The sequence below is a fragment of the Lissotriton vulgaris genome, chromosome 11 (genome assembly GCF_964263255.1).
Source record: "Lissotriton vulgaris chromosome 11, aLisVul1.2, whole genome shotgun sequence".
NCBI lineage: Eukaryota > Metazoa > Chordata > Amphibia > Caudata > Salamandridae > Lissotriton > Lissotriton vulgaris.
In genome coordinates this window covers 832,881,895-832,905,590 of record NC_141699.1, presented here as the reverse complement: position 1 = coordinate 832,905,590, position 23,696 = coordinate 832,881,895, and the positions used below count along the sequence as shown (strand labels likewise).

The 23,696-nt window shown below is 46.8% G+C and overlaps 1 protein-coding gene across 2 annotated transcripts in view; it reads left to right on the top strand.

Annotated features, from left to right (window-relative positions):
• WDR53 (WD repeat domain 53) overlaps positions 1-23,696 on the top strand; it is a 203,692-nt gene that overhangs the window by 6,966 nt on the left and 173,030 nt on the right. For both annotated transcript variants that reach the window (XM_086943944.1, XM_086943945.1), the window contains exon 2: positions 8,061-8,157. The gene's annotated coding sequence lies outside the window, so the exon portion shown is untranslated. The remainder of the gene's footprint in view (positions 1-8,060; positions 8,158-23,696) is intronic.

Here is a 23,696-nt window from a genome sequence, read left to right as displayed (position 1 = left end):
GCAATGTGTTTGACCTTGAAAACAATGTTAAACTTTAAACATCCTATCATAAAGATCTGTTGCAACTTTAACACCTGTTTGTCTTTTGCCTTCTGCCTATTTACTAAATCCCCCACTGTTTTTTTGTCAACATTAAATAATACTGTTCTCTTGGCCAATTTGTGACCCCATACGGTAAGAGCCACTATGCACATATGCGCTGTCACTCTAATTCTGTGGTGTGGGAGTTTCATACCGGACATAGAGAAGCCCAATCTCCTGCTAAAAGACCTGCCAGCAAAGTTGAGATGCCCCAGTAAACATTGAGCTTCCACCAAAGTCAATTTTTGTACAGAGCCTGCATGTTCTAAAAGGCCTGTTATTTCTACAATCTTCTTTTCAGGAAGCCTAGCTTGCATCTTGATAGTGTCTATCTCTATGCCCAGATATGTAAGGCAACAACAAGGGCCCTCGGTTTTGTCCTCTGCTAAAGGCACTCCCAGTGTCTCTGCAAAAAATATAAAATCGTGTAAAGCAGCTTCACATTGGTGGGAATTAGCTATGCCCATGAAAAGAATATCGTCCAGGGAATGTGTAATGGCCTTGTGCCCTGTGTGGAACGAAAAACACCACTGAAGGAAGGAACTAAATGCTTCAAAAAGTTTGCATGATATGGCACAGCCCATAGGAAGGGTCTTGTCAACAAAATATTTACCTTCAAAAAAGATGCCTAGCAATGAAAAATCCGATGGATGTACAGGCAACAGCCGGAAAGCAGATTTAATATCACACTTGACTAACTGCGGCCTCTCACCCATGCCCTTGATCATAACTAAAGTGGAATCCACCGATTCAAAATGTACCATGGAGTCCTCTTTTGCAATGAAATCGTTAACAGAATAACCTTGCGGCCATGATAAGTGTTGAATCATCCTGAATTCTCCCTCTGCCTTCTTTGGCACAACACCCAATGGAGACACAATTAAAATTTACAAAGGGCAGTGATCAAAGGGACCTGCCATTCGGCCTTCTTGAACCTCTGTCAACAGTTTCTCCCTAACTATGTGTGGAAAAATATTGGCGGATTTTAAATTCTGTGCAAACCTGGGACTTCTTGGGCCTTGGTAACCTAGCTTGAAACCTTCTTGAAAACCCCAATATAGCTAAGCAGCATCCTGGGTGTCTGGGTATAACTGCAACCAGTTACATAAAATGTCTACCTTGATTGGTGTAAAAGCCCTTGTTCCCAAACTGTGGTGTAAACCCTCTTCCTCTGCCTGGAAAACTGTCCCCCCCCCCCCAATGTGTCTGTTCCCCGAAACATTGTGTGACTGCATGTTTACTCCCACATCTGTAACATTCGTACTTGTATTTGCAGGGATACCTAACACAGTACCGGGTGGACCTAAACTGAAAGGGCCGATAAGCTACCGCCAAACCACTGGCTGTGTGCAAAGATGGGGGTGGCATTAGTTGGTACATCCAATGAATCCAAAGCTCATTGTCAACCTCCCCCAAGGCTTGTCCGGCATTAATGCAAACCCTGCCCTGAACTCTTCGTCGTAATGGAGCCATGCGTATCCACCAAATTCAGTTGCTGCCTTCCTAATGATATCGATATACTTAAAAAGAGAGACCGATCTGTCTGAAAACTTTTCACAATATACGCTAGCAAATATGAGGAAAGCGGAAGTCCACGAGTCTATGTTGGTAGGTACCCCCGGCCGTTTTGAAAGTTCCCAAGCCTCTTCTTTAGAGCCCTCTTTTGCCTGTATCTCCATGTGAAGAAGTTTAAAAACGTCAATGAAATCCCCCTTCCATATCCTATCCTTCGTAGCCTTGCTCAAATGAGCCCCCAAAGGCATGGCAACCCCCATATAAGGTAGTCGTTTAAAAATGCTTGCCGTTTTAAGATCAGATTCTACTTTGTTTTCAGTCTCTTTAACTATTAATGTTGGAACTATGTCAGAGACTGTACCCGCTTGTTTACCATCATGAGTGCCACCTTGCAGAGTATCTACAGAATGCTCCCCATCGGTACCAACACCCTTATTCATTCTTATGCGTTTCGAAAACCACACTTGATTCTCACCTGACTTATGCATTGCTTGGTATTCTGCCAATAAACCATGCTTCACCCCCTTGTTCTGGTTCTTTGTGTTGCCTCCAGAGGTATCATTGTCCGTTCGGTTATTCTGTAAAAAATATAATCTGGAAAAGTCTTTAGTGTACCACCCGCACCCTCCAAATTTTTAGGCAAACCAACTTCCCTGTCATCAGTATCCGACAGCTCCCCTTCTTCTAAGGAGACATTGTCCTCATCCCGTGAAAAAGATCCTACCACCCCATCCTAACTTACACTACCGCCCCTACCACTACTACTGGGCAGCTCACCATCCCCAATACCACCATCAAACTCCCTCCAATTCACAACTTTCTTAAATCGAGCCGCTCTCTTGTCATCCAAAGGTGTGGGAAATGCCGCTGAAACTTTCCGTGTGTTCTCACTTCTGGCGGTGCAGGACGCCTGATGCCTTGCTGTTACACTCTCACTGGCCTTTGTTGTGCCTGACAGTATTGTGCCCTCGTGGGACTGCAAAACGCCTGACTTTGCAGTCTGATTCCTTCAGTCCTCTTGTAATTTTAATAACCTGCATTCGTCCGAAATGTCCTGTGGAATCCATACCCATTCGTCATGCCCTTCGAGACACTTGGAACCGGGGCCCTGAATCACCCCCATCTGAGCAGCAATGTCCGTTGAAGCGGGAACCATATGTACTTGACCTACAATGTCATCAGACACATAAACGCTGTGTATGGGTAAGGCATGCCCACACTTCAATTTTGGAGAAGAAACATCCTGACCTACAATGACATCCCCATGTTCAGTTGATATAGGGGATAAACCCCTGTCCATCTGCACTGAATGTGAAAAAGTGTCTCCTGACTTAAACCTGCCAAAACTACAAATATTCTTGCTAGCATCAATTGTAGTAGCAGGCAAGCTGGGTCTATTCTCATCCTGGCCACTAGATGGAGTATTCTGCACATAAGAAGCCTTCGTAGTGGGAAGCTGCTGCTGAACTGCACTCTTTTAAAAACATTTTTTTTGTAAAATGATCGTCCCTTTATAGTGTAAGAAGGCACTGCGCTTGTGCGCGTTTTGCCTAGCCTTCCTTTCGATGTGTTGCTCTCACCGGTGGCAGACTGGGACACTGGAGCCGGCACCTGCAGCAGCGGTGAGTGACCGCCCTTCAATTTTTGCATTTTCGAGGGTTCGCCTTTTACAGACAGCGTAGGCAAGCGCTCAATGGAGAAGCATGCATCAACAGCTGCCGAGACGCCGCCTGGCGCCCCTCTTCCCCTCTCTAAGCCGACCCACGCCTGTGACAGCGTGCCCGCCTTGAGCAGGTCTTCTCTCCCTGCAGCGGCCATCATACGGAGCGCTTCTCACACAGAAGTGGAGGCTTGCTCCATGAGGAAAACAAAACAAAGCGCCAACGAGAATAGCTGCAGGCTAAACTTTTGCCGTCTGCCTCACCTTCTCTGAGGGAAGTGCGACACGTACGAAGATGCTAGAGCCTAACGCTCGCGTCTCGTGCCCCCTGGCCAATCCCCGCCGCCCCTGACTCACACACAGTGTAGGGGCGTACCACCGCCCAAAATCGCCCGGGGTCGAAACACTCTGCGAGTGTCACCCCCAGGAGCCCATAAAAACTTATCATACACTACATCTCCTCCCATCGTTATAAAAGTTACAACATCATGAAATCTTTACATTTCGAAGGCATTCCCACATTGCGTGATGTTCTGCTTGTCTCGGACCATCCTCCACCATGTCTTAGGGGGTCTTGTGAATTAGTGGGTTCATTGACAGGGCTTTAAAGGCATGAATGTGAATTAAATTCATTAGGCAAGTCTTCTAGACTAGGATTGGCATTGTCTCTAAATGTAGACTGTTGTATGTTGTCAGCCATAATAGGAGTGACGTGAAAAGCCCGCAACATTTTCCACCTTCCCTCATTTTATAATCAAATGGCTGACCCAGATGTTCTGACCACACGTAAAGGCTCCCCAAATTTTTTTCCACCTGTTTTTGTCTTAGGATGCTTGATCCTTACGATGTTGCCTATAGTTATGATAGTTCTATTTACCGTCCTTCTCTGGTCAGAATATTTTTTTCATTTTGAGCTGCTTTTCTGCACCTACCTAATGTAACCTGTCCTTTTTATTTTTAGTGTTTTCTGTTTTGACTGGATTACTTAAAAAAAAAAGTGAACTCAATTGAGTTATTGGTGTATACCCCTTAGCAATTCAAAGGGAGTGGCTCCTTAACATTATGTGGATTAGTGTGATACATCCACAAGCAGGTTCGTAATGCCTCTTTTACTGAAATTTTGCCTCTTAACTCCAATTGAATGGTTTTGCTTGGCCCGTTAAACCTGCTCATTGCCTAGGGGATGGTATAAGGACGATTTGTTATGATTGATTCCAGATGCCCTCAAAAATGCAACCATTTCATCAGACACAAACTGTGATCCATTGTGGTGGGAAAACCTCTCTCTCCCGAAGACTGTTTTCAGGAAGTTTAAAACATTCCTAGTGGAAATATTATCCATTAACTTCAATTCAATACATTTGCTGTATTAATCAATGCAAACTATGGCGTACCTCATATCAAGCGGTAATCTGTGCATTGGTCCTATGAAATCTATTCTCACCCTCTGCCAGGGTCTATCAGGAAAAGGTATAGATTTCAAGGGTATGTATGTGTGCATATGGATTTATCTGTGTCTTTACATATTTTGCAGTTTTGCACCAATCGCTCAACATTACGATCCATGAAGGGCCACAAATATTCCACCTCTGATCTTTGTCATTCCGCTATGTCCCTAGTGGAAATGCCTTTAGCACCCTTTGTAACTCTCTAGTAAATGGTACCCCTGATACCTAGGTCCTGAGGCACTAAGGCGGGTCCCCAAGGGATGCATCACAAATTGTGCCACCCTAAAGTACCCCTCACCAAAGTCATGAAAAACTGCCATTGCAGGCTGGTTGTCTCGGTACAGACAAAAGTGAAAACTCGACATGACACATATCCCTGGGTGCCATGTCCCCTAACACGGCATGTAATATTTGTAAGTCACCCCTATAACAGACCGTACAGCCTTACGGCAGAGTGCCTTATATTACATGCAAGGGCATATCTGCAGATTTGCCCCTGTGCCGGTCAGTTCCAATACTGCCTGTATGAGTGAACAGGAAAGCCATTTTAAAACATGTGCTGGGAACTGGTGAAAACGAGTTCCCCAGCTACATGATCGCTTCACTGAAAAGAGGGATGTTTGGTATCGGACATCTATTAATAAACTGGCACAGATGCCAGTGTCGGATTTAATAATACATGAACCCAGAGGGCACCTTAGAAGTGCCTCCTGAAAATCTGCCCGCCCCTGGTACTGACTGACTGACTGACTGACTGACTGATTGACTTTTGCCAGCCTGCGCCAGACCGAGTGTCTGACCTACCCCAAGGGGGAGGGTAAGCATGGGCGGAAAATCCGTTACGCTCGCGGATTTTGCGGATTTTCGGTAAATTCGCAATCCGCAAACGCTCGCGAATTTACCGAAAATCCTCAAATTCGGATTTTTTTTTCTTGGTGATACAATTTTGCGGCGTGCGGTGTAAGTTCGCAATTGCGAACATGTAGGTGCGGCGAGCAGCAACAATCTCGCACTCGCGAAATTAAAAGAATTGCAATTCTGCACAAGAAATCTACTAGCAAGCAGCATAGACCTTCTGAAAATGATGATTTTTATCAGAATAACTCCTCAGGTTGACATTTGCCTGCACTTTTTTGGATTTGAGGCCTTTTGATTTTCTTTGGATAACTTTTGGATTAGAAATCAACTTTCTCATATAAGCTTGGTGGGGCATTACAGTTGCTGTAATGCTGTTCTGCAGAAAAACGAGTTTTGCAAAAGTGAAAGCAGCTTCAAAAGTTCAAACTCATCATTAGTAACCGTTCCCTGTAGTGCTTCCTGACAAGGGCCCCTCCAGAGTTCAGTTGCTAGTTGCAACAATTGTATGACCCTGCTCTGACCCTCACAGCAGGCTCATAGAATAGCTACAAGTAGGCCACAAAGGTCCTGGAAAAAAAAATTGCACTGCAACAGAAAGCAAATTACAGATAAGGAAGCAGGTGCCAGACTGGAATTTTAAAACAGTGACACATTAATAAATCAACCCCAAATTAATTCATGTCAGTTGAAGCAGGCAGGTGTGCTTGCTTTCCCCCCCCATAATCTACAGTGATGATGAACCAGAGGGTGGCATGGGTGAAACAGAGGGTGGCAGGGGTGAAACAGAGGGTGCTGGGAACCTGTGATGATGAACCAGACGTAGAAACAACATAATCGTGACCGTTGCGAGCCGACATGTAAGTTCGCAATTGCGAACTGTCAGAAATCCTTGCGAACTGGCAGAAATCCTTGCAAACACACAAAAAAAAAATTTGCGAGAATTCGCGGATTGCGAGTTCGCAAATTCGCAAAATTCGCGAACGTCAGATTCGCAAAATTCGCCCATGCTTAGGGAGGGCCTTTACCCCCAGAGATGCCAGAAATCAGGCTTGCGTGGGCAGGGGGTGTTTCCCCCCACCCCACCACCACCACAGGATGACCTGCAGATTACCATTCCAAGGCAGGGGAGCTTCAAAGCGCCTACCGCTTTTTTGTATTGTTGTCTGGTTTCTCTCGCAGGAAAATAAGCTGACCCGGCTTGTTGAGACTTTTGGCACATGGACAGGCAGCGGAATTATCTAGTCAAGCGTGTCCAAACTTAGGCTAGTGCCACCCCTAAGGTGGGCAACCGGAAGTGGAGGTGACTTTTCAAAATGAGTCATGTTGGTGATGGAAAAGTCAGGAATTCTGGGGCAGGGCTATGAACACCTTCCCCAGCAATTGGTCATATAGGGGGAGTAGTGACCCCAAGGGTAAATAGCCCATTGGCTACTAGCCTACACTCCCTTAACACCTTTCATTTAGTATTTGGGGAACCCTTGCACTAGAGAATCAGATCCTGACGACCTAAAGAAGAAGATGGACCGAAGTGCAGCGAAAAGCAAGAACTGTGGAAGAAGCAACTGACTTGGCGCCAAACCTGGTGGCCTGTCGGCTGTTCCCGACAATTACACCAAAGTCGACTCATTCTGAAAGCTGCTGTGCCTCCAAAAGCCTGGGATGACTGCTAGCACTTCTGCCAAGACTCAGGAACTCCTGTGGAGCAGCGGATTTGCTATCTTGCAGGCACCCAAAGGGACCTGAGAGGACTTTGTACCGCCAAAACCGGAGACCAGAAAGCACCACTGCACCCGTGCCTCCTAGCCCAAGCTGAAGTAGGCCAACGGTACCAATTGTGGTCCCCGGCCCTCCAGAGAAAAAGCCTACCCTGGACTTGACGACTGTGGACTTTCTGCCACCGCTTGCATCCTCTGTTTGCAGGTACACTCTACTGCAAGTGCTCCCTGTGATGAAAAACCCATGCCTGAAGACATCTCTGCACTCGTTTTCCCTGGCCTGTGGAGAAGAGGACCAAATGTGTCCCCATGTCAACAAGCATCGGGAGACCTGAACTCCCCTTGTGGTTCAGACCGACTGGCTTCCCAGTCCAAGCCTGCAGCCACTTTTCAACCGGACATATCCCGATAGGATAATATTGGGCACTCGAAGCTAAATGCAACTCTTCATCTGGCTGCCCCAGTGCCGCTCGAGGTGCCTTGTGGGTGCTGCATTGGAACTTGCCCCTTTTTCACATTAAGTCCAGGAGATTGGTCTCATAAGTCTCTGTACTGTAGATGAATGCTGTACTTGTTTTTCCTCCCATAGGATTATATTTCAGCTTCTGAAAAATTCATGAATTTTCGACTTTTTAAATGCAGAAGTATTCCTCTTGAAAAACGCACTTACCTTATTGTATTGACTCTAGTGCCTAAACATATACATGTTATTTTTATAAATATGGTGTGGATTTCCTTAGTGAGTTGTGAGCATTATTTAATAACTATTGTTTGTGTTTCCAGATGTCTAACCCAAATCTGTGATAACCATAAGGCTGCCTGACCACAGTACCTCCTAGAAGAACGCCTTAGGATTGGTAGAGCAAGCACCTGTCTACTGGTAAGGGAATACCTGAACTCTTTGCATTGTATACTTCTTTTTGGTTTTCTATATATAGAGCCAGCTTCCTACAATATTCCAGGCAGGGCATGCTTATTATTTCTTTCCACTGAGTTCTACTCCAGAAGGCTGATGTCCACCAGGCACAGAGACTTCACAATTCATTGTGCTTCTATTTTGGGTTCTTCAGTTACAGTCAACAAAGACACTACCTGAAATGAGTGCCATCACGCTTAAGAAAGAATGTATCTGCTGTGCAGAAGGGAAATTGAACAGCCAAAGTGAATCTTTACAAACTGGTTCCTCTGCATTAACTGTGGGATCAAAATTCCCTGTGTGGAAAATGTGTATCAACAGTGGACCCTACTAGTTTCCAGTTTCAAATTCTTCAGTGAAAAGAGAGGGAGCACTCTGCAAAGTACTCCAAGGATTGCTGAGATCTTGGGCTGCTATATTTGATAGCCAGCCTCCCAGAAATTAGTGCATCACCATGAGTTTGCTCATCTTGCTCTGGTCTGCCATAGCTCAGCCTGCTAAGAGAGGGGAAGGAATGTTTGGCCTACAGGAAGAACCTGCCCGAGGAGAACCCAGCTGATCTGCCTTGGTTGTGGGCCAGCCTGGTAAAAAGCAGACTGAAGTTGTAGAATAACCAGTATTGATATGAGTCTGGATGGTGCCTTCTGGCCTTTGTATAAATGTCCATATCAAACTGAGTGAACAAAATGATTTTAAGGCCCAGTAGGTGTCAACCAATACACCCATTAAATACCTGCCAAAACTAGAGCTGACTACTGCAGAGGTCTACAATTTTTTTTGAAGTCGGGCGCTCCTCCAAAAGGTTATGGTAAAGATTTGGGTGGACAAAACTGGTCGCAGGGAGTCGGGGAATCATGACATCATTTAAAGTGTGCTTTTCTGTAGCTCATACTACACACTAAATATGAGACTTATGAAACCTCAAATGCATAAAAAATAAAATAGTTGACCAGAAACACTTCTCCCCATAATTGGAGATCTGTGATCCCTGTGCATTCTTGGCCCCAAAGCAACAGAGCCTGCTGCACTAATGATAGCTGTGGCCCTAGGAAGCAGGCTATCTCGTCTTCTTCTTTCACCACTTTCCCACCATGCAGGACCATCACTCAAGTCCTGAAACAGACTGTATCTCCCTTTCTGCAAAAAAATAGCTCTTCCATGTTGCCTACTGTTTTGTGCCCTTTGCCCTAATGCTAGAAAGCAAAATAAACCTCTGTGACCGCTTTTTAGGTCTCGCCTGAGCCAGCGCATGCGGTGCTCTGAGAGACATTTAGTATTGGAGTTTTCAAATGCTACCAGAGGCTTTTGCTGGCCTCAAGCTGGCAGTAACGCAAGCGTGCACGCACGCAGCCGCCATCAGCCTTTTCTCCGTCACGGGTAATTAAGTGCATCGCGATCGCGATCGGAGCCCGCGCGGCCAATGTTTTTCGCGCGCGCTTGTTATACTCCGTTGCTATTTCCCCTCAATATACCCACCAGTCTAACTCATTATTTTCTGCTGCAAATGTCCGCTTTAAATGTCCCCAAAATAGACATTCGCTCGTTGACTTAAAAAAAAAGAATGTTTCCATATTACATTTCTGAAATGGAATCTTTTAAATTGACCTGCTATCCGTTCAAGGCGTTGCCGTCTTCCGATAAGTGTCGACTGATAAAGTCTCACTTTTGCACATCGGTATACTTGCTGGGTTGGCAGTAGGCAGGTTGAGGATCTGGTACTGCAGTGGGAAGGCTGCGTCTGGCACGTTTCACGTCAAAGCTTAGGCATGTTTGAAGGGATCTGTTTATGGTACAGGTGCAGCGCCGGGTGTACTCTGAACTCTCCAGCTGTAACTGCTGCACTGCCCGAGGGAGGGGTCGAGGAACAGCAGCTTTCTTTCATACAGATGCTGACATTCTTTTCTCGCTGTCTTGCAAGTGTGCACCTAGCTACACTGCAATCTCTTTAAATTCCATGCAATGCAGTTGCCATCAGAGGATTATTGTTGCTGCCTGTACCGCAACGTCTGCCCTTTGCGCAAGTCGAGACATTGGAATTTATGGTGGGCCATATGCAAAGTTTTATGGGTTCAGGCTGTTGGTGTGCACTGAGGCGTGTCACTTGATTGGCTCACGCACGCTTTGCTGAGCACGTCTTTCTATTGGCTCTCGCGCGTAGCATTTTTTTACCAAGCCTCACTTACATCTGTTTTCTTTATGTCACTGTATGGAGATAAAGCAATGGAATGAGAGTCGAACACACAAATGGATGAAGATGGCTGACCTAAAGCCGCTCTGTATGTATATCTGTATAATTTTGCTTATTATTAATGAATACATGAGGCCAACACACAGTAAAGCTGCCTTTAGGGCACACCTAAAATACATACATACATAAATAGCTATGGGTAATCTTCAAAGTAAACACAACCACCTCCAAGTCCACACAACAAACACAATACCACCACACACCTAATCACACAACCACACAGCCATGGTCATAGTGCATCGGTGAACAATATGTCTATACACCTTTCATAAAGGTCCCGAACAAACACCATCCTACCACTGCACAGGGAGTCATAAGCCTATATGTCTACCTTCATAGCTCCAAGCACAAACAAAAGTACATTGTCTGAACAACCACACTACAAACACACATCCAAAAGCAAATGCCAGCACAATAACTGATATACAATCACACAAGCACAATTTCACACTACTGCACACTGTTCAAAAAGGGTGGTCACACAATCGTAGATCCTTTTACTCACTTGCTAGAAATAATGAATCATTTCTCAAGCGCATCTCATTTCAACCATAGTCAGTTACTAACAGGGGTGATACAGGCATCATCACATACAATCAGAGCCACAATATACACCAGCTCAACTATCATCTTGAATAAACACAGGCACCACATACACAAACACATATACCACCATGCCTGACAGAGCCACTATTGAAACTAGCATTGGCATATCTAATAGGTCTCGCCTTTGGGACCTTATAAGTGCTTAGCCGTGCAACAGCTAATGTTGTTGCACAAAGGATATTGTGCTGCATAACTAAATACTTATAAAGTCCCAAAAGCTAGACCTATTGGCTATGCCAATGCTTGTTAAAATAAGACATTCATCATTGTGATGCAGTGGCCCCTTGCTTCACTAATGATAGCTACTGCCTTGTGAAACAGGCTGTCTCCTCTGCTCATTGTTAACAACAAAGGCTCCCATCCAGTACCACCTCTCTTCCATCTCTCTGATGCCCAAACCAAGGTGTGTCTCTGCTTACATTTTCCACACCCAGCAGCCTTTGCTCTGAAGACCAAACCAGCACTTGCACAGCAGGTATGCACTGGCCCTCTAATGCAAGAAAGGAAAAATAGTAAAACAGTCATTCTGCAGCAGCAGCTTCAATGATGCATACAGCTCTGCAAAGCAGGTTGTCTACTCTGCCTACTCCCTGGGAATATCTCTACTAGGTCTGATGCATGAAGCAGGCTTTCTGAAACTTGGTATGTCATGGGCCCTTTGATTGGATCCTGTTTTATGTGAAGCAGGGGTGACCTGTGCCCCGATTCTTGCAAGGAACATTGCCCCCACATTTTCGTGGTACGGCAGTGGTGCATGGTTCCTGTGCTGTGAAGCAGAGGGAGAGATAGAGAAGAAACATGCCTTCTCAAAGGGGTGCCTACTATGTGAAAGAAATGTAAGCGTGTGCAATTGGTTAGTCACCAAATATAAAAGCTGCTTAGGAGCCAGTGTAGACTTTAATTGATGGAGTCACTTGAAGCTTCATGGTGACAAATAGTTATTCTTTATGAGGGGTAATATAAGGGTGTGGAGTTCTGGCATGTGTCCTTTTAATGGGCATCTACAAAAATGTTTGCACTAGATACAGACTAATTATTACAAAACTGCGTGTTTTTAAAACACTTATTTTATCTTAAAACCTACATTTTGTGCCAGCCTGTTTTACACTGTGTGATATAATTTTAAAATGATGACTGTCCCAGTGCTTTTTGTCACAGGCTAGGGTCTTGTAGCACTATAAATAAACAAGTCACTATTCCTCACTGCACCAATCAGGATTTTATTCTGTGACTCTCTGGTCACACAACACAGACATCCGTAGTAGTAATCCTATTCACCAAGTGAGGTTTCACAAGTTAAAAAAAATAAGTTTCCCAATGATTATTTTAACTTGCATTATTTTTTATTTAAGATGTGCGTGTGTTATTCCAGATGCAGTTAACTGAAAGTGAAAAAAACAACACAATACAGAATATTTTGTTTTCACTCCCCCACACGCACCCCTCTGCATCAATCCCCAGTCTGCACTAGTGAAGGCTGCATCCGGTCTTCCTTTCTGGACTGTGTCCCACTAACAAGGACCTGCTGGTACCACTGTCATCCCACAGCAGTCGGACAGGGTGATGGTGAACAGAGAGCATGTCATGGAAGGTGATGCAACTGTGCTGTTATAGTGGGCGTGTGAATGATGAGACACACCATATCAAACATACAAATCGCACATGACCGCCTATTTGCCTGTCTTGTAAGTCTTCTAAGTTAAAGTAACAAAACAGATATCGGCACTCCAAAGAAGACATCATGGAGTGTCTATTGAGTACAGAATTCAAAACCGCTCTGTGGTTTTGTCTGTTCTATGTTGTAGGTCACTGAAATGGTTTTTGGATTCTCCCCACATTCTGTTCTCTACTCCTGCGTGGGCTTAAACTGTTGCTGGGTTTCTTCGATCCTTCCACTTGTCAAGTCATCATCCAGGCCACCATCATGTCTAGGTTAGACTATGCCAGCTCTCTTTACCTTGGGGTTAACAACGCTGAAATTCTACGACTGCAGAGGGTTCAAAATGCAGCTGCTAGACCCCTCCTTGGCCTTCCTAGAACTTGTTCCATGACTTACGCAATCCGCCGACTCCATTGTTTGCCGGTGGCTAGGAGCGTCTAGTTCAAGTCCCTCTGCCTTGTCTTCAAAATTATGAATCTCTCCTCCCCTAGCATTCTGGCAAACCTGCTCTTACCCTATACACATACTCGCTAACTTTGATCTATGGACCGGCATCTGGCGGTTGTCCCTCCGGTGAGGAAGGTGCGCGCCGGAGGACGTTCCTTCCGCACTCTTGCGGCTAAACATTGGAACTCTCTCCCGATGAACATCCTCAGTATGGACAACTACCTGGCTTTTCGTAAGGCCATTAAAACTCACCTTTTCTCTCTGACTTAGGATCTGCCCTCTTTCTGCAGCCTCCCAATTTCCTGCCGGTCAGTGCAGGGACGTCCCTTTGTTTGGGCAGCTATGTGCTATATAAAAACCTGTAACATAACATAACAAGTCTAAAAAGTTGCCAGAGCAGTGTGTTTAAAGGGTACCTACCCTCACCTTTCTAGGATCTACCATTGTGCGCACCCTAGAATATAATTGAAGTGCTCATATTTGCTGCCAATGTGCCACAATCCTACTCTGCAAATTCAGGGCTAATTTGAACTGAGACCGACAGTCTAGATCATGACACCTGGAGGCAGCAATAGTCTTCACACACCAAGATGGCTCTTTAAAACATTAATTTCGCAGTCTTTTTGATCAGTTATAGGATGGGCAATCACTTAGCAAATGTTTCATAGCACAGGAAAATAATTTTATTTAAACCACCATAAAAATCGGCGTAGGTTTGTGCCATTTACAAATGCAATTTACAGATTCAGGACATTGCGGGGTATAACTAACTTGCCCACTTTAACGGGTAGCAATGAACTTGCACTTCCAAAAAAGGTGCCTGCCATTTATTTTTTCTGTTTACTTTTACCTACACAGGTAGTCATAGTCATGTAATGATTGGAATAGAGTATGGTACTGTATTTTTTAAAACGCAAGTTTCATTTCTATAAGCATCAACTATTCCTACTCCAATGTGTACTAATCTTGCATTTACCAATGTCCACTAAGCTCTGCTGGTAGCTTAACAAGTGGGCCAATTATTCACTGCTATACAGGATTTCTCGGTACCTCAGTGTGGGCGATCAATAGGCTGGTTACCCCAGAGCAACATTGTGAGAAGTTGGGCTGGCATATGCTGTCCACTATTCTAGTGGGCACCTTGCACCAGTCCAAATGACCCTTATTGATGGTAGGTTTGTAGACAACCTATATACAAAGCTGTCCTAGTGGTAGCTTTGGAGAGCAGCCTTCAGGCTAAGTCTTGAAGGAATGTACAGCAGCTTTTTTTAACAGTCTATAATCTTGTGAATGACCAAAGGAAAGGAGAACCACACCAGGTATATATATATATAAAATATATGTATTTAATCTAAACACATGCCTCTAGTCTCTTTATGAGGCTAGAGGCAAAGTACATGCAGAAAACTTATTTAGCACACAGTAAATTAGCACAGTATATGTTTAGCCCTAGGGGTTTCACAAACTATATACTAAGAAAGTGGTATAAGTACCACTACAGTCATAGAAACAAGGCCTAGGGCCTGTAGATCCACTGGGGCAACCAGGAACCACCCAACGTAGGGACGCAGGAGACCCACGGGGGATGCATGCAGTGTGTAAACACAGCCGCTAATCACCATTGTCGTCTAAGGCCATACTCTGGATGGCATTTTCTCTAATGACCCTCGGTTGACCACCAAGGATCCGATGCACCTATCCTGGTCTGATCATCTTGCGGTTCCTTTCCTTCTGGAATACCATGGGGTGGATCTTTGTAAAAAAGGGAACCACGTAACAGAAACTGTCAGAAATTTCAGGAATCTTAGTAATGATTCCTTTGCGCCCTGGGCTGCAAGCCTCTCTGTCACTGGCTCGGACAGCGTACAGACTGCAGTCGGCCACTTCGAACAGGTCACCACTGAGGCCTTGAATAAACTGGCCCCAGTACAGTCCCGCCGCCGAGCCAGAAAGAGACCATCTGCCCCCTGGTTCTCTGATTCCCTCAGACTTCTGAGGCAGGAAGTGAGGAGAAAGGAGAGGCTCTGGCATGCTAGCTGGGACCCCAAGAACAAGGAAGCACATAAACTCCTTATTAGGAAATATAAAGCCGAGATCACACAGGCCAAACAAGATTACTTTGTGACCCTGACCACTTCGCTGTCCTCGCCGAAGGAGCTCTTTAAAACTGTTGACTCGTTAGTCAGCCTGAAAGCCCCTGATCCTGTTATTCCCTCACAGGACCTATGCGACAGGATTGCCTCCTTCTTCCACACCAAGATTCAGGACATCCACTTGGCTCTCGAGGAACAAAGAGTTCACGTTAGTGCGTCCATCCTTCGGGTTGAGATGAATAGGACTATCACAGACCTCTCCCCACTGTGCACCTTGGACTCCTTCCCTCCGCTGGCCTTACAAGATCTGGAGATCCTACTCAACAAGACCAAATCTGGCTCTCCCCTGGATACCTGCCCTCTGAAAATCATCAAGCAGTGTAGGGAGACTCTCTTACCTCCGTTGCTAGAAATAATGAACCTAGCAATCAGAGATGGCATCTTCCCCACGGAGTGGAAGAAGGCGGTAGTGAAACCCCTGTTAAAAAAGGCCTCCCTTGATCCGGAGGTTCTAAAAAACTTTCGTCCCATCTCGCTGCTTCCCGCTCCTGCGAAGTTGCTTGAGGCACATCTTAATAAGCACCTCGCTATCTTTGTGGAAAGCTCGGGATGCTTGGACCCCTCCCAGCATGGTTTTAGGAGGGAACACAGCACTGAGTCAGCCCTCACCATCGTGCTTGACAAGATCCGCACGACAGTAGATGGGGGCCAGACCTCCCTCCTGGTCTTACTTGATCTAACAGCGGCTTTCGATACCCTCTCCCCCTCAGTGCTTACATCTCGCCTGAGGGAGGTGGGGGTGGGGAACACTGCCCTGGATCTCTTGACCTCTTTCCTAAATGGGAGGGAACAAAGAGTCAAGTTGGGAGAGTTCCTATCTCCATCCCGACCAGTGCTGTGTGGGGTCCCCCAAGGGTCGGCACTTAGCCCGACCCTTTTCAACATCTATGTGACCCCACTAGCCAGGCTTATAAGATCTTTCGGGATGGAGGTAGTGTCGTATGCAGACGACACCCAAATACTCGTCTCTCTCCCCCATTCAGATGTGATTATCGCCTCCAAGTTTAGATCTTGTATGGAGGCGGTTGGTCACTGGATGATTCAGAACTCTCTTAAACTGAATGGGGAGAAGACTGAGGTGATGGTGTTCGGCGGGAAAGAAAATATCTGGTCAGCAAACTGGTGGCCTGACTCCTTAGGAATTTGTCCCTCCCCCACAACATCTGCTAAGAATCTTGGGGTGATGATAGATCCAGCCCTTGATATGGGCAGTCAGGTGAGCAGAACGGTCTCCACCTGCTGGGGCTTGATTCACACCCTGCGAAGGATCAGGAAATATCTTTCCCTGCAGGCTAGAAAACAAATAGCCGTCGCACTCATTGGCTCTCGTTTGGACTACTGTAATGCGCTGTATGCTGGGCTAACCCATAGCCACATGCAGCGCTTACAGGTGGTCCAAAACGCCATAGCCAGATTTGTCCTGGATATTCCCAGACGTTCCTCAGCCACTGCGGCCAGAAAAACGCTGCATTGGCTACCGGTAGAACTTCGAATTCGGTTCAAAGTCCTCTGCATGACCTATAGAGCCATCGCAAATAACAGCGACACGGGCATTGGGTCTATCATCTCCCATTACATTCCCGGTAGGAACCTGCGTTCCTCCGTGAAATTGCTTTTGACAGCCCCCCGCGTACGAAGAGCCAAATGGGGTGGCAGGGCTTTCTCTACGCTAGCCCCCAAATGGCGGAATGATCTCCCTCTTGACTTGAGATCTATTCCATCTTTACAGAAATTCCGCGCTGCCCTAAAAACACGACTCTTCCGACAAGCCTATATGTAAGGACGTCTGTTTCAATTTTTGATTGTATTGTTAGGCGCCTTGATACCTGCGGGTCATTGTTTTGCGCATTATAAATTGTTTTCAAATCAAATCAAAGGAGAAAGTTGCGATTAGATTTTTAAAGATTAGGGACACTTAAGAGTGGACTAGGAGCAAACCCCTTCAGTAGTAGACAGTTAGAGAGTCAAGACCTACGGGAGCACCGAAGTACTCATGTTACCTCACCCAGGGAAGCAGGGTGCATTGGTGTCTTTTCGTGTCAGGTTTCGTCGTTGTTTCCTATGGAGAGCTGCAAAGAAGTGCTGCAGGCAACCAGATGAAAAGTGTCCGGATGGATCCAAGGGTGGATCGAATATCTAAAGAACCTGAAAGCAGAGGGGACAGAGTCTGGGTCACTTGCCAGTGACCAGGGAGGCAATAAGAAGATGCCCACTGATGTCGGGTGATTTCTGGTGCAGAAGGTGAAGCTTGACTCTTCAGCCACAAGGACCTGGAGGCGTCGACGACAAAGCTGGATTTGAGCTGTCCCACGTCGAATGGCGAGTACTGCGGAGTCGGTATCCGGATTGGACTCAACAAGCCTTGGCAACAGCAACCCACGCCGAATGCAAAGATTGGATTCGGAGCAGACCAGCAAGGTCTGAGGGACTTTCCCTTTGGAGAGGAGTCAGGGCACGTCTGGAGCCACCAGGGAAGCCCAAGAAACAAACGTTACCTTCGGAGGGACCCACCAGTCGATGGACCAGGGATCGCGAAATGGGCCTCGAGCAGAAATGCTAGGAGCTGGCCCACAGAACACTTGTGGTGTGTAGGCCCACAATCTTCAGTGCAGATGGTGCTCAGGGCTTGGACTACGAGTAGCCCAATGCACAACTTCGGGAAAGCTCGGGAAGTAGATGCACTTGCAAATATGCACTGTGTTCAGGAGTTCCGGTCCCACGTCTCTCGTGATGGCTGCGGGTCTCAGGTTTGCTGTGATCTCGTGTCGGCCTCGGAGATGTCTGGAAGTCCTTGTCCTGTGTCGCAAATCCTTCAGGAGACTTAGAAATGCAGACTGGCAAGATGCTTCGTTGGTGCCTATTTGAACAGGGGAGTCACTCCTTGGCCCAAGTGAGATATTTCCATCTTCTAGTCGAAATAGAATGTCGAAGGTCCAGGATATATGTTGCAGAGTTTTGTCCAGGGTAATCTAAAGTCCTAAGGACTGGGTTCCTATACTTTACTAAGTTTAGGGGTTGGGCTTACTCTACGGTCCCACCTATGGGGGGGTTACACCCCTTTCCCTTTGTCCAGTTTCGCGCTAGAGAAGTGGCTGAGTGCCCCTGCAACTGGTTTGAACTGCGGTATGCACAGGGACACCAGGTGTGCCCCAGGCACTGTCTCAAAAGCATTCACTGAATGCACCCACCCTGCCCCAATGCACTAAAGCCTGTCTGGGGAGGTGGTTACATCTCCCTGTGACAGGAAACCTATTTTCCAGGCCTCCCCTGCCGGAATTTCGTCCAGCAGCAGGAGGTCAGACTCGTGTCCGTGGCAGCAGCATCCATTTTATGATGCTGGGGTTCTTTTTAAACTATTACCGGGTAGGTAGGTGTTTACATGTCTTCTCCCTCTAGAAAGGTGGAATTCTACCCCTGACGCCAGGACAGGCGGGGTGGGGGGGGGGGGTGCGGGGGGGGGGATCCAAAGTGTTTGACACCAAGCACGACATGTTTTGATGCAGCCATTCCAAAGTTATCATTTACTGGGAGGTTATAATGCACTTAAGAGTATATGGTATGGCTGTATCACAGAACAGCTACAGAGAAGTGATTCCGAAAGCTGCAGAGGGGCTCAGCTCATGCTTGGGCACCCTCTCACACAAAACCAAGCACTCTGCCTTTAAGATTGTCAAGGCCTGCCATAGGAGTGACTTATCTATACTACTATTATAAAGAGAGATCACACACCTTTGAGCCAGGTAAACTCGGGAACCACAACGCCAATCCACACACCCGATACATTGTAGAAATTGTCAGGGTGTGCAGATGGACATAGGCGATAAAAAATAAACGTAAATTTTAAAATATAACTTTTAAAAAAAGTAGTGCCCTGAAAGTAGCGGCGGCCGCGACACTGTGCTGGCCGCGACGTAGCGCTGGCCGCGACGTGCGTGATGATGAGCGGCGGAGAAGTGAGGAGCGCGGGGAGAAGCGGTGGCTCAGGTGCGTCATGACGAGCGGCGGACATGGAGCTGCGGTGAAGTGAGGAGCGCGGGAAGGAAGCGGCAGCTCAGGTAAGGTAAATGCACATTGGAGTCAGGGCGGGAGGGAGTCGGGGCGGGAGAGGGTCGGAGCGGGTGTGCACAGAGGGACGGGCGGGAGGAGTCGGGGCGGGAGGGAGTCGAGGAGGGAGGGGGTCGGGAGCGGGTGCGCACAGAGGGACGGGCACGCAACCATCAAATGCTGCCCCCAGCCCCTTTCTGCCCCAGGCAACGCTGGGGTGGGCTGCTAGTAGGTTTATATGTGTCTGTTATTTAAGGTAGATATAGGTAGCCTATATCTTAGTAAGGTTTCCTTACACCCCCTTACCTAGGCTGCAGTAGCAGTCCGGTGGTGCCATTTTGGAAGGCTTCCCAGGGGTGGCATAATACATGCTTCAGCCCCTGGTAGGCCTCTGGGGTACCTATGCTCTTGGTATCTAAGGTAGCATATACTAGGGACTTACAAGGGTAACCCAGTAACCAATCAGGGGTGTACCTAAAGTACATGCAATCAATTGGGGGTAACCATAGTAAGCAGATCCTACTCTCCTACAAACATCTAATTCAGTCGGGTGAAGGGCAGGTGGGAAGAGAAACTAATGGACACTTTAAGGCAAGCCATGCAAGAGTCATCCCGCAAGGGAGAAGTAGCCCTCTTCAAACAGAACATTACAATTCAGGTGTGCCACTCAGATATTTAGTCATCATGGACCAGACTTTCATCTCTGCAAAGGCACTGGTTCTGCTGAAGGTTGTGCATCAGAGTTGTGGGAGACAAACCCTGGACCACCTTTGGACAAAGGGAACTCTTCTGTCGTAAACTGCCTGCATTTCCACTAAGGTCATGGATGCCAAATGAACCTGAGCCGAGGAATGTGATACCACAATAGATTAAAGCTGCACCAGTCCAGCAGAGAAACTGAGTGCCAAAAAAGCAATTTCAAGTCACTGCAACTGCTGAGTAAAGAAAAAGGGGACTGCTATATCCCATGTGGGCGCTATATCTTTGTTGCATGGGGATCCTAATAATGTGGTTGCAATAGATAATTTTCTGAGCTCTAGAAATGCAAGTACTTAGATTGCCGCTCTAGAATAGTCAAATACCATAGACACACAGAACTTCAGTTTATTTTTCCATTAAAATTACTAAAAGAAATCCGAACCATTGATTTGGAGTACATCCAAGCCTACTTCCTGTGCCACGAGGACATGTCTCTCTCCCTGTTTCCCATCACAGACTACATCTCACTTTCAGCTTTTGCAGGAGAGCAATATTCTGTGAAAATGTTGTATTCTTTAGTCACATCTTTGACCCCCATCTCCACACTCACTGACCCTCCCCCCATCACACTTAGTATTTCAGTCCTCAAATTTCTTTTCAACTACTGCAAGTAAATTAAGACAGCATGGAAATATACCAGTTTTGCTTCTATGCTATCTTCATTTGAAGTATTTCAAATGCATTACGCCCCTTTGCCCCCCCCCCCCCGGGACTACAACCATAGACACACAGGAAGGTGCACCGCCCAATTTGAAGGCCTCTGCTCTACTGCAATATTAGGCCTTATGATATAAAACAGCCAAGACAATTCGAGAGGGAAGCTTCATCTTGGTGAGGAACATTGGGGTCCTGCTAGACATGCACTGTTCATAATTAGTGGCTGTTCTCAAGAGTCAGAGAGCTGGAGGAGATAGGGCTGCTGGACCACACCATTGGGAGCTGCGAGCAGAATCACTCAACTATTCTTTTACCAGCTGCTGCACACCTGTGTGTTCCAAGTGCCCAATCCACCACGTACCTGTGTCTTCCTGTGCTAAAACTTCAGCGGGTATTTAACCCAGTAGTGCAGAATTTCCCAAAGTAATTTTAGTAGATCAATGTATATGGACTGGTCTACGGGTCACGAAAGCATGGATTCAGCTTGTGTATGTACAATAAACTTAAAACTTAAACCTATACTAAATTTACGTTAAAATATTTCTGTTTAGACAACTGTATTTCCAACCTTGGATCTGTGTAGCTTATTAACATTTCTTGTTTGTATTATTATTATTATTATGTGGCATGTGTGTAATATACCTCTCTTTACAAATAAAAACCCCAGGCTAGACCGTACTTATTGTATGTGTTGTTTGACTGTTTGAGTTCTGAGTCGCTACCCACACAGCAGCTCTCCGAGAAGCATTGGAGTGCTCGCTTCCTTCAGAGCAAAGCGAAGAAACCGCATACTTGGTGCCCAATTTGCAGTGCCGTAGTCGGCCCCGGGACTTGAGTGGTGAAACACCCTACCACCGTAGTTGTTGCCCAGGAACCCTTTGTAGGAGAGTAGGATCTGCTTACTATGGTTATCCCCACTTTGTGCTGTGTTTTACTTGTTTATCGACTTTAGTCTGGCTGTAGTCCTGCTAATCAGGACCCTAGCCTAGCTGTTCTCTCTCTAAATTGATTACCTGTACATTAGGTACACTCCAGATTGGTTACTGGATAACCCTTGTGAGTCCCTAGTATATGGTACCTTAGGTACCAAGTGCATAGGTACTCCAGAGGCCTACCAGGGGCTGACGCATGTATTATGCCACCCCTGGGAAGCCTTCCAAAATAGCACCACAGGTTTGCACTTGCAGCCTGGGTAAGGTGGTGTAAGCACCCCTTACTTAGATATAGTAGACCTATATCTACCTTTTAAAACAGACACATATACACCTATAAGTCACTCCTATGGCAGGCCTTGACAATCCTGAAGGCAGAGTGCTTGGTTTTGTGTGGGACGGTGCCCTAGCATGAGCTGAGCCCCTCTGCAGCTTTCGGAATCCCTTCCTTATAGCTGTTCTATGATATAGCCATACCATATACTTTTAAGTGCATTATATCATCGAGGTTAATGCTAACTTTGGAATGGCTTTATCAAAACATGTCGTGTTCGGCGTCAAACACTTTGGAACCCCCCCCCCCCCCCCCGCCAGTTCTGGTGGCGGGGGTAGCATTCCACTCTTCCAGAGGGAAGAGACATGTACACACTGGTCTAACCGGTAGAAGTTTAAAAGAGCCCCAGCATCACAAAATGGATGCTGCTGTCACAGACACGAGACTGACCTCCTGCTGCTGGATGAAACTCTGGCAGGGGAGGCTTGGACAATAGCTTTCCTGTCCAGGGAGGTGCCAGCACCTCCCCAGACAGGCTTTAGTGTAATGGCGCAGGGTGGGTTGCATTCAGTGAATGCTTTTCAGACAGTGCCTGGGGCACACAAGTTGTCCCTGTGCATTTCCCAGTTCAAACCAGTTGCTGTGGCACCCAGGCCCAGCTCTGGCACGAAACTGGACCAAGGGGAAGGGGTGTAACCACCCCCTCCCCAGGCCCTCCCATAGGTGGGACCCTAGAGTTAGTTCAACCCCTAAACTTGGTATACTTATACCAGTCCCTAGGACCTTAGATTACCCTGGACGACACTCTGGAACAGAAATCTTGGAATATCGACTGGAAGATGGAAGAAATCTCCCTTGGGGTCAAGGAGTGACTCCCCTGTTCAAACAGGCCCCAAAGAAGCATCTTGCTGGTCTGCATTTTCGAGGCTCCCGCCGAATCCCGAAGAATCTGCGACACAGGACACAGACTTCCAGACATCTCCGAGGCTGACACGAGTCCCCAGCAAAGCCGAGACCTGTAGCTATCACAAGAGACGTGGGACCGGAACTCCTGGACATCCTGCACATTTGCTTGTGCATCGACATCAAGAGCTTTCCCGAAGTTGTGCATTGGGCTACTTGTAGTCCAAGCCCTGAGCACCTTTTACATCGAAGATTGTGGGCTAACACTCCACGAGTTTCCCGTGGGCCCGCTTGCAGTATTTCAGCTTGAGGCTCCTTCGCGATCCCTAGTCCTTCGACTGGTGGGGGTCCCCACGAAGGACAATTCTTTTGTTTCTTGGGTTTCCCTGGTTGCTCCAGACGTGCCCTGACTCCCTTCCAAAGGGTGAGTCCCTCAGACCTTGCTGGTCTGTTCCGAAGCCAATCTTGTCATCTTGCATGGGTTGCTGTTGCCAAGGCTTGTTGGGTCCAATCCGGAGATACCAACTGTAGGAGAGTAGGGTCTGCAATCCTATGATCACCCAGATTTTTTGCTTTTGTTTCACTGGTTTACGACTTTCTCGGGCTGTGGGCCTGCCAATCAGACCCACAGCCTAGCTGTTCTCTCGCTAAATTGATGTGTGTACCTTAGGTGCATTACCCAATTGGAACTGGGCCACCTTGTCAGACCCTGTAACTCAGGGCATCGGTGTGCCCAGGGCCTACTAGGGGCTACAGCATGTATTATGCCACCCCTGGATGGCCATCTAAATCTGACACAACTGGCTGCGCGACAGCTGGG